Source organism: Pteropus medius, unplaced genomic scaffold (genome assembly GCF_902729225.1).
Source record: "Pteropus medius unplaced genomic scaffold, Ma_sr-lr_union100, whole genome shotgun sequence".
Classification (NCBI taxonomy): Eukaryota; Metazoa; Chordata; class Mammalia; order Chiroptera; family Pteropodidae; genus Pteropus; species Pteropus medius.
Window position 1 is genome coordinate 385,727 of NW_024349796.1, and position 14,560 is coordinate 400,286.

Genomic DNA, 14,560 nt, shown 5'->3' on the forward strand with positions numbered 1-14,560 from the left:
TTTATGCAATAACTTCCATAATGTCCTCTATAGAAATTTGCTTCAGATATTGAATCCTGAAATGATTGACAGACTCCACCGCCCCAATAAAAAGACTGAGTTCTGTTTTAATAAACTAAAGAAACATTAAACCTCAATAGATGTCATATGTTCGAAACAACAGAATTCAAAATTAATTTAATAAGTAGAGAGAGGGACATGTTGAAGTAGAATTGTCTAGAAAGTAAAATTCTTGGCCACACTGACCTTAAATTTAGTTACTCTTATTACATATAAACTAATCTAAAAAGTTCAAGAGTTCAGATTGAGTGTGCCCCAGTTGCTAAGGTCTGTAGCTCTGTCTTGACTCAGACATTTTATCTTCTCAAGAATGCTTCTTCTTAGCTCTTTCTTGATTGATTACTCCCCTAACGATGTTAACCTATTTAAGTAGAACTAAGATTTGGTAGCTTCTTTAGCTTTGGTAACCTGGGAAAGGTTTATAGGAATCATTGAATCTGCCACCCCCACCCTCAAGCCCCACCATATTTATATTAAGGACAGTAAAAATATTTTAGAATGGAGTTTGATAGATAGCATGTATTCAGTATTACTTATTTAAAAAATATTAAATTGAGAGAAATACAATGTGTATGTGGCTCTCCCAAAATGAATCTGAAACTTGGCACACTGGCTAAAAATGCTATGAAACATCTCTCAAATGAACAATTTTTAGATATTGCATTTTAGAAATGAAATAACAGTATCAGATAATTGGCAGCAAAGTCATTTTCCCAACTACTGATGCCAAGCGCATGGCAGACATCCATTATGAGTTGATGTAGATCAAAAGGGGCTGAGACACCATCTCATGCTTATAGAATTTCAGAATTAGAGACATTTGGACGGGGAAAGTTAGCATCATTTGCCATGTTAAAGCCAAGCCATGTGCAGAGCTGCTTTTCCCTACTAGCCAGGCCCCAGTCATTCTATCCTTATTTACCACCCTTTCTGGATTTCTTATAACAGCCTGATTCATGCCAAATTGGTCAAGACTAAGTGCCTCTTTCCAGTTACATAAGCTGACTTAGGATCTTCCTGTCGGTGACAAGCATCCTTTATATGTGCCTGACCAGCCGGGATTTTTTCTTCTTCTCCAGATCCATTCTCTGAGCTTGCATGAGTAAACCATCTAAAATTACTTAGAAAAAAAAGAGAAACATATCTATCTACTACTTCTAGAGGAGAGAGAAAGTAAACATCTCTCTTCTTTCTTGGACCCCCACCCAAGACCCTAATTTTCTTCTATTTTTAGATCTTACCACATTCTCTGATAATTCAGAACAGAGGTTTTGTTTTTGTTTTTGTTTTAACAAAATGAATTTATGAATTTATGAGCTAATACATGGCTTAAAAATATGCATGAGCACTTCTAGGACTTTGGAAGACCCTCTTGAAATAATGAATTCAGACTCCCTGGAACTCATAATGGTGAAGAAATGACTTGGAGCTGTTAGGGGGCTTTGGAGGGTGGGAGGAGGAAAAGAGCAATTGACTCGTCATGTTAAATTCTGTGTAACATGAATGAAGTGGAATTTTTAAACTGCAATGTTATTTTAAATTTTCCAGTAACCTAGATCTCTGAATTGCAAATCCTGGAAATTGATTCTGCCTTCCTGCTTCACACTGACAAGGACACTTTGCTTGCCCACATCTGAGATCTTGTGGCTTTTGGTTCATTCTGTTGTTGATTCCTCCTCTTTTGTTTTCTTAAAATGTAAATATTTGTTCTGTCTGCATTCTAATTGCAGTCTTGGGTGTCTTATTGAGTATGAGGGCTGTGGCAACTCAAATGCCTCAGAATCCCTTCTATGTGCTGGGATTTCATGTCTTATGACATTAGCTTGGCATAGCTGTCAGCTACCATGTTCTACACCCCTAACTAAATTGCAGTTATGTCTCTAATTGAAACCCAGCATTATTTTATTCATCTCTACAGAGAGGAAACCCAGAACTATCATTCTGTACACACACCAAACCACAGGAGCCTGGGCAAGAGTCCGTAATGACAGGGCCTCCTACACAGTACATTTGCAAGTTTTCTACTAATTACATTAATTTTCTTTGTCTAGACTAACTTATTGCACTGAAGAGTTCCTTTTCTAAAGAGGGGTTGGACAGAGGGGCATCGTTAGTCCTTCGATTCCTGCCAAGTGAAGAGGAGAGAAAAACACAAATAGAACCAAGAAAACAAACAAAACAGAACCAGAAGATTTGCCCTTCAACGGGCTGTTTCCTCAAGCACATGCTGGTAGAAAATTGATTTGAGAGTCTGTGTTTTCGCAGGAGTGACATCGCTACCATTCACAGCAGAGAACACAGTAAACAATATACAAATCCAAAGAAGAAAGGTCCTTCTTAAGATTGTTAATAAAGAAGCAAATGGCACTAGTCAGTTTATTTAGTACATTACCAGCAAGACTGAGAATTCTTTGGTTTTGTCCTTCTGCTTTTACGGCATCTTCATAGTTTATCTTTTCAGATTGAAATAAAATGGGCTTGTGTGGAGTTTCCTGGCTTCCCTTTGGCTCATGCTTATAGTGAACACCAAGAGAATTTGAATATCTTGGCCATAAGTTGTTTTGAAAACGTTCCTTGGACATAAACGTGAATATCAGCAGGTCATATTTTCACCATACTTAAAAGCCTAAGATGAAAATGAATGTGGCTATTTCCAGATGTATGTCCTCGAGGATAGGGAAAGGAACTTCGAAGAGGTGCAGAGATTGCCCCAGTAGGTTGAGAGACCATGGGGCAAGGCTGGCACCTCCTGGGCTGAAACTGTACTTTGGTTGCCAAGTAGCCAAGGCCTCAGAAACATCAGTCCTGGCCAGGAGCCCTGGAAGCTCTATTCTTGTGGGACATTCTCTTCAGCCAAATTCTCAAGTCCCTGCTGGTTAACTCACTTCCTACTCTTCTGGTCAGTCATTGCATTTTTTTCCCCTACTTGCCAAGTTCAAAGACCTAATAGTTTCCTAGCATATGATGATGGGTTTTACTTTACTGTTGTCTTTTGTCTCCACTATGTTTTCCTTAATGGACCTACTTTTGAGTTTGGTCAGACTAATTCTCAAAAGGCCAAAAATTTGAAGCTTTTCCCCGCCCCCCGCCCCCCCACCTCTTTACAAATTGTGCACGATAAGGATATTTTTCTAAAATAAACATACTGATAAATCCTCAAACTGGGGATGAATTGAAGAACTGATGCCATGTTCTTTCCAGCAGGAGAAGAAAATGACTTGAGTTTCTGTTTCTAAATCTGAGAGACTCATTGAGACAGATGTCACAAAGGGTCCAGAGTGTGTTTTGTATCACTGGTTCTAGATCGAGTGCAAATAATCAGGGCTGGGAAGATGCACCCATGGAAGCAAGCAGTGCTGTCACTGTCTTTATCACTCATTATTCCATGTTGCTACTCTGGGCCCCCTTTCTGGGAGAGGAAATTGTGCATTGATTAGATCAGTGGTTTTTAGCCAGGCATGACTTTTCCTCCCACAGGACATTTGTCAATATTTGGAGTCATTTTTGGTTGTCACTAATGGAGGGTGGAGTGCTACTGAAGGGTAGAATTTAGAGCTATCTCTCTCCACTCCATAGTAATTCAGCATTTTAATTTCTCAGGAGCTGATGTATTTTTTTTCATATAATGATGAATAACTTTGGATTTTTTCACTCTGTCAGAATTAGAGTCATCTGAAGCTTTGGCATAAGAAGATCATAAACAAGCTAATCTGCCATAAATTTTTGCTTATGCTTCTGATATGGGACAAGACCTCATAATTTTTATGCTTTGTAAATTTTTATCTCTATCTAACATCTATCTGTCTATCTATCTATCTATCTATCTATCTATCTATCTATCTATGTATCTATCTATCTATGTATCTATCTATCATCTATCTATATTTATCTATCAATCATCTATCACCTATCATCTATCATCATTCTATCAATCATGCTTATAGTGAACACCAAGAGAATTTGAATATCTTGGCCATAAGTTGTTTTGAAAACGTTCCTTGGACATAAACGTGAATATCAGCAGGTCATATTTTCACCATACTTAAAAGTCTAAGATCATCTATCTATCTAAGCAGTCTAATAAATTGAAGATTCTTGCCAAATTATTCATATCTCTGAGGAAGAAAGAGCTCCTTCCACTCTTACAAATTCTACAAGATTCCACCCAAAATTCACTTTCTTTGTGAAGTCTCTTCTTTTCCTTCCTACACATTCTCAAGATCCCAATAAAACATCAATTTCTCTGTGAAGCCTAAAATGTCTTAGACTGCTTTACTTCCTGAGGTTCAAAAACATTTTCTGGATAATTATATTATAATTATTTGTCTATAATTTTACCTACACCATCAGACCGTGAATACCTATGTCTGGGCCAGGCTTACTTCACCTTTGGATGGCTCTACAGATCAGGAGAGTAAGCAGAGAAAGCGCGTTGTGAAACATGATGGAAAATTCATCCAGCAATTATCACAAATAATCCATGTCAGTTTTAGGGACAAAGTGTACCTTTTAGAAAAAAATATTAGACAGAAACACAAAATAAGTTATCGAAGGTAGCTTCTAATAATATTAACCTACCTTGGCAGTGATCTTTCATAGGAATAACCATGTAACTGTATTATTGATATATAAGCCTAGCACTACTTCTGAAATATCTTAAGAGAAATACCACATATAATTAAGATTATTATAATTTTAAAAAACATTAAATGCTTTTCTATGGAAACACAAACAGAACTAATGGGGGTTTATATATTCAAAATTCTCCAGTGATGACTTGAAAAACTCTTCAACAGTGTTCTGTAGTTTCTATTATTATAAGAAAAATGATTTCATTCTTGTATTTTTAACCATTTCCAAATCTGTCTAAACCACATTGACACATCTCTTTCACTCGTTTTGTGATTTTTGGAATTTAAAAATGTGTTTTTAGCATCCTGAATGCTACTACTCTATTCCTTTTTCCTGCCTATATCACCAATGTTATGTTACGTACAATTCATGTATGTGTTGTAAAGAGCTAAATTATCAGGAATCTCTGGCTCTTCCTATTCCTTCAGCCTATAAAATGTTATATAATTCCCAAAGTTCAAAACTAACATCACCCATACCAATTCATTTCATAGAGAAAATAAGATGGAATATTATAATTACCAAAATTTAGTGAATTCAGAACATGACTGTTTTGCATAAAACAAAACAAAACAAAACATTGACAAAATTGTTTAATTAACCAAGTAATAGTTATCAATTAGTTACTATTTTAAGACTCAATAAATGTTTAAAACAGAACTAATTCATTATAAACTGTTAATTTTCTCCTTGATCTCTCTGCAGAGGCCTTCAATTTCTCTAAGCAGAATTTATCACTTAATCATTTGCATTGCCCATTTTGTGTATGTCTTATGAGACCACTCACTGCCAGCTCTAGAGGGTAGGAGCATATGTACATGTCTTTGCAAGATTGTAGTTCATCCAAGAGAAGATTATCATATTTATCTCACCAGTCCCACAGTACCTACCATAGGGTTTTACACATAATTCACTAAATTCAGTAGAGATAGAGACTACAGAGAAGTTTGAAAATGCTACTACTTGTATCTGTGTTTCAAAGGTGTATATCCTTTTCATAGATTTTTAAAAACATAATGTAATATATTGGCACTGTCCATAGTATTTTGGGAAATGAAAGAGTAAATAAATTTTGATTTGATAAAAAGAAGTAGTTGTTAACACCTGCCTTGTCTGCTTAATGTTTTTAAGTACCATCTTAAATGTTGCTAACACAAAGAAGTAACTTGTCTTTCATGGGTTCATGATATGGTTAGGAAGAGAGAATACATGTGTGAAAATACATAACAATATAGAATATCATGTGGAAATTGCTGGTGGAAAGCACAAAATAAATGTTTCGTGCCATAAGAATTTAGACAGGAGAAAATACCCTGAAGACTGCAGTCCCTGTAGTCTGCCTAATGAGGGATATGGAATTGGCCTGGCCTTAAAAGGAAAAGAAGTATTTAAAGGGATGTGAGGATGAAAGATCTTGAGAGAAGTGTGAAGGAATGCTTTGGAGGGTGAAATACACAAAGCATGGCTACAAAACAAGGGGTAGATGGAAGAGGATAGGATTATTTTTATGTAAAAGAGTGGAAGAAGGTTAGAAAGGTGCATTGAGGAGATAAGGGTGGAAGTGGGCCATTCAGACTTTTAAGAACCTCAAGTATCAAACAAAGGAATTTAGATTTGATCTTGATAAATGAAAAGCTTTTTAGCAGAGCAGTGATGTGTATGAAGAGGTGTTTAAGGAGGATTAATATGGCACTTAAAGGAAATTTCTGGGGACAGAAAGATCTTTGGGAGAAAATTCTAATTGTCTACTTATTATATGAAAAAACCACCAAAAAGAAGTCAGGCGCCAGCATAGTAAATGCTGATTAACCAGTTATTAAATAAGTGAGTAAAAGGGTGAGAGAATAATAAAAGTTATCTGACAGCAGAAAGAGAAAGGAAGGTAAGCATATCAAATCAGTGTAAAGAAAGGCTCAACAGGATTCATTTAGTACTAAATTGTTTTTTTTTTTTTAAGGGAAGAGATTATATATGTATTTTTGTTTATGTTTCTGTATAAGACATAGAAATAGAATTGTGGCCCTCATTCTTATAAAATATCTAAGATTTTCTTCTGAAACTTCCAAATCTTATATAATTGCTCAAATTTAATTTCTTATTCATATTTTTTTTAGAACATTGCTTGTAGTTCTCTTAAAGCTCTTATATTCTGGTCTATATTGTATTATTTTTGTACAAGATTCAAAATGCTTAGGCTTCAGTTGATGGAAACATAATGTTTCCAACAACATACATATAAAGAAGAAACTGGTTTTGGTAAAAAATACATGACTTTAGTTTAAAATATTGAGCATCTGAAGTAATTGCAGGATATTAGTAAGAGGTATCTAATTGACAAAGAGTGAGTTCATGACTGAAAATTTGGGAAAGTTGTCTTTTTAAGCCATGAGAAAGAGAAAAAGCAAAAAGGTTGTAAAAAATGAATGTTCAAAGAGAAATAAGGGGGAACAGTGAAGCCAAAGACTTTCATTTTAATGAAAACTTGAAAGGTAAAACAAGAACTAGATTCAAGTGGAATCATATAAACTAAACAAGGAAAGGAATTTTAGAAGAAGATATAGAGTAATCTAAGAGAATAATGACTGAAAGAAAAACCTTTGGATTTGGTATTTAAGGAACCATTGGTATTCACTAGAAAAAAAAAAGATCCAGTCAAGGAAGCAACCAAAGTCAGAACAAACTGTTAAGAAGTAATGCAAGGAGTGTACAGAGAGAAATATATGTAGACTGAAGATAACTTGTTAATTATGCAATCAAACTAAAAATAGATAAATCACAATAAGGTAAGAAGCTGTATGTGTGTAGCAGGGTGGGTTAGTAGGAGATTTGAGTAGATTTGCAAGGTAAAGAACCAGTATAGAGTGAAAGATTAAAGATACAGCAAAAATAGTGTGCATCAGAGCATCAGAAAGTATAGACTTCAAAAGCCTATGGAGATTTATAGGACTAGGATGACCAGGAAGAGAGTAGCTGTATGAGAGAGAAGGTGAAGCTCCTTCTCTGAGATAAAATGAAAGAATGAGAGGTTTAGGAAGCTCTGGGTATGTGCTTTTAGATCATAAGAGATGTGGCTCTGAGTCATGCAGAGAAGTCAGGGAGTAAAGATGGTAAAGAGTTGAATGTATGAAAAGAAGTGAGGACAGTAGAGGGGTAGAACTGTGAGAACAGACTCTACAGGCAAATTAAAGCATGATTAAGAGACAAATTAAAGGCATGAGGACCTAAGTGAGCTAACAAATTAATAAGTTGTAAAGAAAAATGGCACAATTTCCTGCCTTTGTCCAGCAATGTTGAGAACACTGAGTAATGGCAGGTCCAAGATAGTGCATAGGAGGATGTGGAGCTTGCTACCTTACAACCACCTCAAATGTACACCTGTATTTAGAGTAATTCCTTCTAAAGATAACTGAGGGCCAACTGAACAGCTTTTGCATAACAAATAAGAGAGAGACCACATAGAGAAAGCTGTAGAACCACAAAAGCTCTCCAGGGGCTGAGGTAACTCTCCAGGACTAGAGAAACCAGTGTGTGCCATTATTTATATTTCCCCTGGACTTGGATAGCAGGCAGGAGCTCTAGCCAGGTGCTCTGGATGACTTGCAGAACTGTTATAGCACATCTCCAGTCTCTTTTCCTCGAGGTGGCTCCAGCAAGAACAGTAAGACACTATAGCACGTGCACACAGGGCCCTTCCACCTGAAATATGATCCAGCAGGTACAACAAGGTATTGTTGTGCACGCCCAATGGGCTAGGTGTGCACATAGGGCTACTCTGCCAGGATAAAATGTGGAATTAGTAGGGCGCAGTGGTGTACACACACAGAGCAGGCCTGCCCAGACCCAGCTCAGGCAACAGACAATTAAAGCAACAGGGTGAGCTATGCATGCATGGAGTAACCCCATCCAGATAAGAAGGACAAAGAAACATGCAAATTTCAGGCTACCATGCACTGAATCTGTCTGGCTGTGGACGGCCAGAAAAACAAGGAGCTATACTGCACATGTGTGTACATCAGGCTGCCTCCCATAGAACCTGTTCCTTCTGGCCAGGCAACACCCCAGGAACTGCATGCACCCTGCTTCTGACTATGACTGCCCTGCCGAAATCATCTGGCACACAGTCTACACAGAGCCCACTGTTTCAAGATTGGGAGAGATAGCTATTTTATCTAACTCATAGGAAAAAACACAGGAAATCAAACAAAATTGAGAGACATAAGAATATGCCCCAAATAAAGGAACAATAAAAAGCCTCACAGAAAACTCTAATAAAACAGAGAGATAAGAAATGTGCCTGATAAAGATTTCAAGGAAATGGTCATAAGGATGCTCAAAAAACTTGAGAATAGAATAGAGGAACTCAGAGAGAACTTTAACAAAGAGTTAGAAAGTATAATAAAGAGCCAGTCAGTTTAAAGGATACAATAACTGTACTGAAAAGCACATTAAAAGGAACTGACAGCATATTAGATAATACAGAAGAATGGATTAGTGAGCTGAAAGAAAGAATGGTAGAAATCACCCGATTAGAAAAGCAAAAAAGGAAAAAGAATTAAAAGATATGAGAATAGTATAAGCGACCTCTGGGATAACATCAAGCATACTAACATTCACATTATAGGAAATTTAGGAGAAGAGAGAGCAGAAGGGGCAGAAAGTATGTTTAAAGATATAATGACTAAAAACTTTCCTATTCTGGGGAAGTAAACAGATATCCAGGTTCAGGAAGCACGGAGAGTTCCGAACAAGCTGAACCCAAAAAGGCCCACACCAAGACATACTGTAATTAAAATGGCAAAAATTAAGGATAAAGACACAATCTTTAAGGCAGCAAGAGGAAAAAAATTCACATACAAGGGAAACCTCTTAAGGCTGTCATCTGATTTCTCAGCAGCAACTTTACAGTCTATCAGGAAGTGGCAAAAAAATATTTAAAAGACGAAAGAAAGAAACTTACAATCTAGAATACTATACCTAGCAAGGTTATCATTCAGAATTGAAGGAGAAATAGTTACCCAGAAAGCAAAAACTAAAGGAGTTCACCACTATTAATTGGCTTAACAAGAAATGTTAAAGGGTTTACTTAATGCAGAAAAAGCCATAATCAGAAATAAGAAAATACAGGAAAGAAAAAAAATCTCACTGGTAAGAGAAATATATAATGAAAACAGTGAATCAAATTCTTAAAAAGTTATTATGAAGGTTGAAAGACAAAAGTAGCAAAATTAACTATAATCAAAAATAAGAAAATACAGGAAAGAAAAAATGTCCTGGTAAAGGCAATGTATAATAAACATAGTAAACCTACGTTTTTTTCTTTCTTTTTTTTGCAGGAAAGCACAAGGTTTATCATAGCAAAAGTACACACTTAAGCAAGAAGTGTGGGCTAACTCAGAGAAAGAGTCATGCTGAGGCTGTTCGAATTATGAGTCTTTGTTTAAATCTACCTCTTACAAAGCTAATTCGAAGGTTGAAAGACAAAAGTAGTGAGATTAACTTTACAATAAACAGTCAGTGATACACACAAAAAGATACCAAGTATGATGTCAAACACATAATGTGTGGAGGGGTCATAGAAATGTAGTGCTTTTAGAATATTTTGAATTTAAATGCCTATCAGTTTAAAGTAGACTGCTTTAGATATAGATGAATAGATATGACCCTCATGGTAACCACAAATTGAAAAACCTACACAAATATACAAAAATTAAAAGAAAGGAACTCAAACAAAACACTAAGGAAAACTGGCAAACCAACATGAAGGAGATTAAGAGAAGAACAGAGAAGAACTACAAAAACAACCAAAAAATTAATAAAATGACATAAGCACATACCTATTAATAATTACTTTAAATATAAATGGATTGATGTTTCAATCAAAAGATAGGGTGGCTGAATGGATAGAAAAACAAGTCACATCTATATGCTGCCTAAAATAGGCTCAGTTTAGGTCGTATGCCAGAAGCATACAGGAAAAAACTGAGGTGTGTGGATGCAGGGCAAGAACTGGAGGGACAGTCACCATTGTCCCTTTGTTAAGCCCTCTTCTTACTCAGCCGGCAGGTGGGTCCTCTGTTGAGTCTTCCACCCACATTACCAAACCTAAATTTGCATTAGTCTGGTGAACAAACTTGCCCCAACCTGATGGCTCCCTGAGACCCTGATCCACACAACCTGCATACCACCAAAGGCCCTTTAAGAGGCAGAGAGCCAGCCTCAGCCCCACTGAAGTCTACTTTAAAAACTATGAAAGATCCTTTTGCTGAGCTTCCCCAGGCTGGGTACTGGTGACAGTTGATCTTAGTTCAGCTTAGAAAGTGACCAAACACACATAGTTTTGTAGCTCCTATCAGGTAGCCCTGAGAAGATCACAGGCAGCAGTTGATATTGGCCTGCACAGGCGTCCCTCCCAAAGGGCTCCAGAACCAACACACCTGGAGGCTAGAGTTAGACATTAACAGAGCACCACCTGATTAGCCTCACAAGTGGCACACCCAAAGAGTGGTATTAACAGGAACATGAACCCGCTGGGGGAACCCCACTCTGGAGAGTCAGCCCCCACACCACAGCTCGTACGCTGTGGGTGTGACCAACCCTCACATCCAGTCACCTGGAGAGTCAATACCATTCACCGATGTGCCCCAAACAATCAAGATTCAACTACAGCAGGAGGGCACAAATAATCCACACAGGGATTACTTCTGGAGCATCCAGTGCAGGTGAGCAGGGAGACTACATCACTGAGCCACACAAGACACATATTACATAAAACCACCCAGCCGAGACTGGGACATGTAGCAGACCTACATAATACATAAATATGAACACAGAGGCAGCCAACATGAGAAAATAAAGAAACATGTCCCTAATGAAAGAACAAGAGAAAACTCCAGAGGGGGAGAAAAAAACAAAACTAAATGAAATGGAGGCAAGTGACCTACCAGAGAGACTTCAAAACACTGGTTATAAGGATGCTCAATGAACTTAGGGGAGGAATAGCTGAGCTCAGTGAGAACTTCAACAAAGAGATAGTAAGCATAAAAAAGGACACAGAAATCATGAAAAAGAAACAGTCAGAAATGAAGACTGCAATAACTAAAACAAAGAACACGCTAGAAGAAATTGACAGTACATAGGATGAAATGGAGGATTGAATCAATGATTTAGAAGATAAGGTAGCAGAAAACACCCAATCTAAACAGCAAAAAAAAAAAAAAAGAAAAAATTTTTTAATGAGAATAGTTTAACAGACCTCTGGAATAACATCAAGTGTAACAACATTTGCATAATAGTAGTACCAGGAAAGATGAGAGAAAGCAAGGAAGTAAAAACCTATTTGAGGAAATAATGACTGAAAACTTCACTAACCTGGCAAAGGAAATAGACATACAAGCCCAGGAAGTGCAGAGAAACAAGGTAAAACCAAACAGACCCACAAAGAGACATATCATAATTAAAATGGCAAAGGTTAAAGACAAAGAGAGAAGCCTAAAAGCAGCAAGAGAAAGGCAGCTAGTTACTTATAAAAGTATACCCATAAAAATATCAGCTGATTCTCAACAGAAACTTTGCAGGCCAAAAGAGATTGGTATGAAATATTCAAAGTGATGAAAAGCAAGGACATACAACCAAGACTACTCTACTCAACAAGGCTATCAATTAAAATCGAAGGTGAGAAAAAGTGCTTCTCAGGCAAAAAAAAAAAAGCTAAAGGAATTCACTACCGCCAAACTAGTATTACAAGGAACATTAACAGAACCTCTTTAAGAAGAAAAGGAGAAGGGGAAAAAAAACATAAATATGAATAATGAAATAGCAAAAATTATGTACCTATCAATAATCACTTTAAGTGTAAATGTAAATAGAGGAAATGCTCCAATCAAAAGACATAGGGTAGCCAAATGCATAAGAAAACAAGACCTATGCATATCTATCCACAAGAGACCGACTTCAGATCAAATAACACACACAGACTGAAAGTAAAAGGTTGGGAAAAGATATTTCATACAACTGGAAATGGGAAAAAAAAGGTGGCATAGCAATATTTATATCAAACAAAATGGACTTTAAAACAAAGGATATAATAAGAGACAAACAAAGACATTACATAATGATAAAGAAATCGATCCAGCAAGAAGATATAACTCTAGTAAACATTTATGCACCTAACATAGTAGCAAATATAAGGCAAATATTGACAACCATAAAAGGAGAATTTGACAGTAATACAGTCATGGTAGGAGATTTTAACACCCCATTGACACCAACAGACAGATCTTCCAGACAGAAAATCAACAAGGAAACAGTGGCTTTAAATGATACACTAGACTAGATTGATATAATTGATATTTTTAGAGCAATTCACCCCAAAGTACAGAATATACTTTCTTCTCAAGTACACATGGAACGTTTTCCAAGATAGACCACATTAGGCCACAGGACAAGTTTGGTAAATTTAAGAAGACTGAAATCCTATCAAGCATCTTCACTGACCACAACTGTATGAAACCAGATATGAGATTCAGTTTTTTCTTGTAACTAGATTCAGTTATAAGAAAAAAAATGAAAAATACGCAAACACATGGAAGTTAATTAGCATGCTACTAAACAATGAATGGGCTACAATGAGATCAAGGAAGAAATAAAAAGATACGTTGACAAATGAAAGTAAAAATATAATGACCCCAAATCTATGAGACAAAGCAAAAGCAGTCCTAAGAGAGAAATGCATAGCAAATAGGCCTTCCTCAAGAAACAAGAGAAATCTCAAATAAACAATCTACTTTACACCTAAAGGAACTAGAAAAAAAGCAAACGAAGCCCAAAGGAAGTAAAAGGAAGGAAATAATAAAAATGAGAGTGAAAATGGAAAAAAATAAGAGTATAAGAAAACAATATAAAGATCAGTGAATCCAAGAGTTGGTTGTTTGAAAAAAATAAAAATGGTAAACCTTTAACCAGACTTATCAAGAATAAAAGAGAGAGGACACAAATAATGAAATGAAAAAGTAACAAGTGACTCCACAGAAATACAAAGGATTATAAATAAAAAAATACTACACGCAATTATATGCCAACAAATAAAACAATTTAAATAAAAGGATACACTCCTAGAAACATACAATCTTCCAAGATCGAATTAAGAAGAAACAAAATATCTGAACTGACAGATTACTACTAATAAAACAAATCATTAATCAAAAACTCCCAACAAACAAATGTCCTGGACTGGAATGTTCCACAGGTGAACACCTATTGTTCTCAAACTATTTCAAAAATTTCAAAAGGAGGAAAGGATCCCTAGCCCATTCTATGAGGCAAACATTACCTTGATTACAAAAACCAAGTAAGACATCACACACACACAAAAAAATTTATAGGGCAATATCCCTGATGAACATAGATACAAAAATCCTCAACAAAGTATCAGCAAACCAAATTCAGCAATACATTAAAAATCATACATCATGATCAAGCAGGATTTATTTCTGGGATGGAAGGTTGGTTCAATATCTGCAAATCAATTAACGTGAGACACCACATTAACAAAATGAAAGATAAAAATTATGATCATATCAATAGATGCAGAAAAAAGTGTTTGGCAAAATCTAGCATCCATTTATGATAAAAACTCTCAGCAAACTGGTATTAGAGGGAACATACCTCAATAATAAAGGCCATATATGACAAACCTACAGTTAACATCATACTCGATGGGAAAAAACCTGAAAGTATTTTCCTTCAGATATGGAAGAAGTCAAAGATGTCCACTTTCACCAGTTTTATTAAACGTTGTATTGGAGGTCCTAGCCACAGAAATCTGACAAGAAAAGGAAATAAAAAGCATCCAAATTGGAAAGAAAAGGAA

The 14,560-nt window shown here is 36.2% G+C and overlaps 1 protein-coding gene across 4 annotated transcripts in view; it reads right to left on the minus strand.

Moving 5' to 3' along the window:
• GREM2 (gremlin 2, DAN family BMP antagonist) overlaps window positions 1-14,560 on the minus strand; it is a 133,983-nt gene that overhangs the window by 37,339 nt on the left and 82,084 nt on the right. The window lies entirely within an intron of this gene.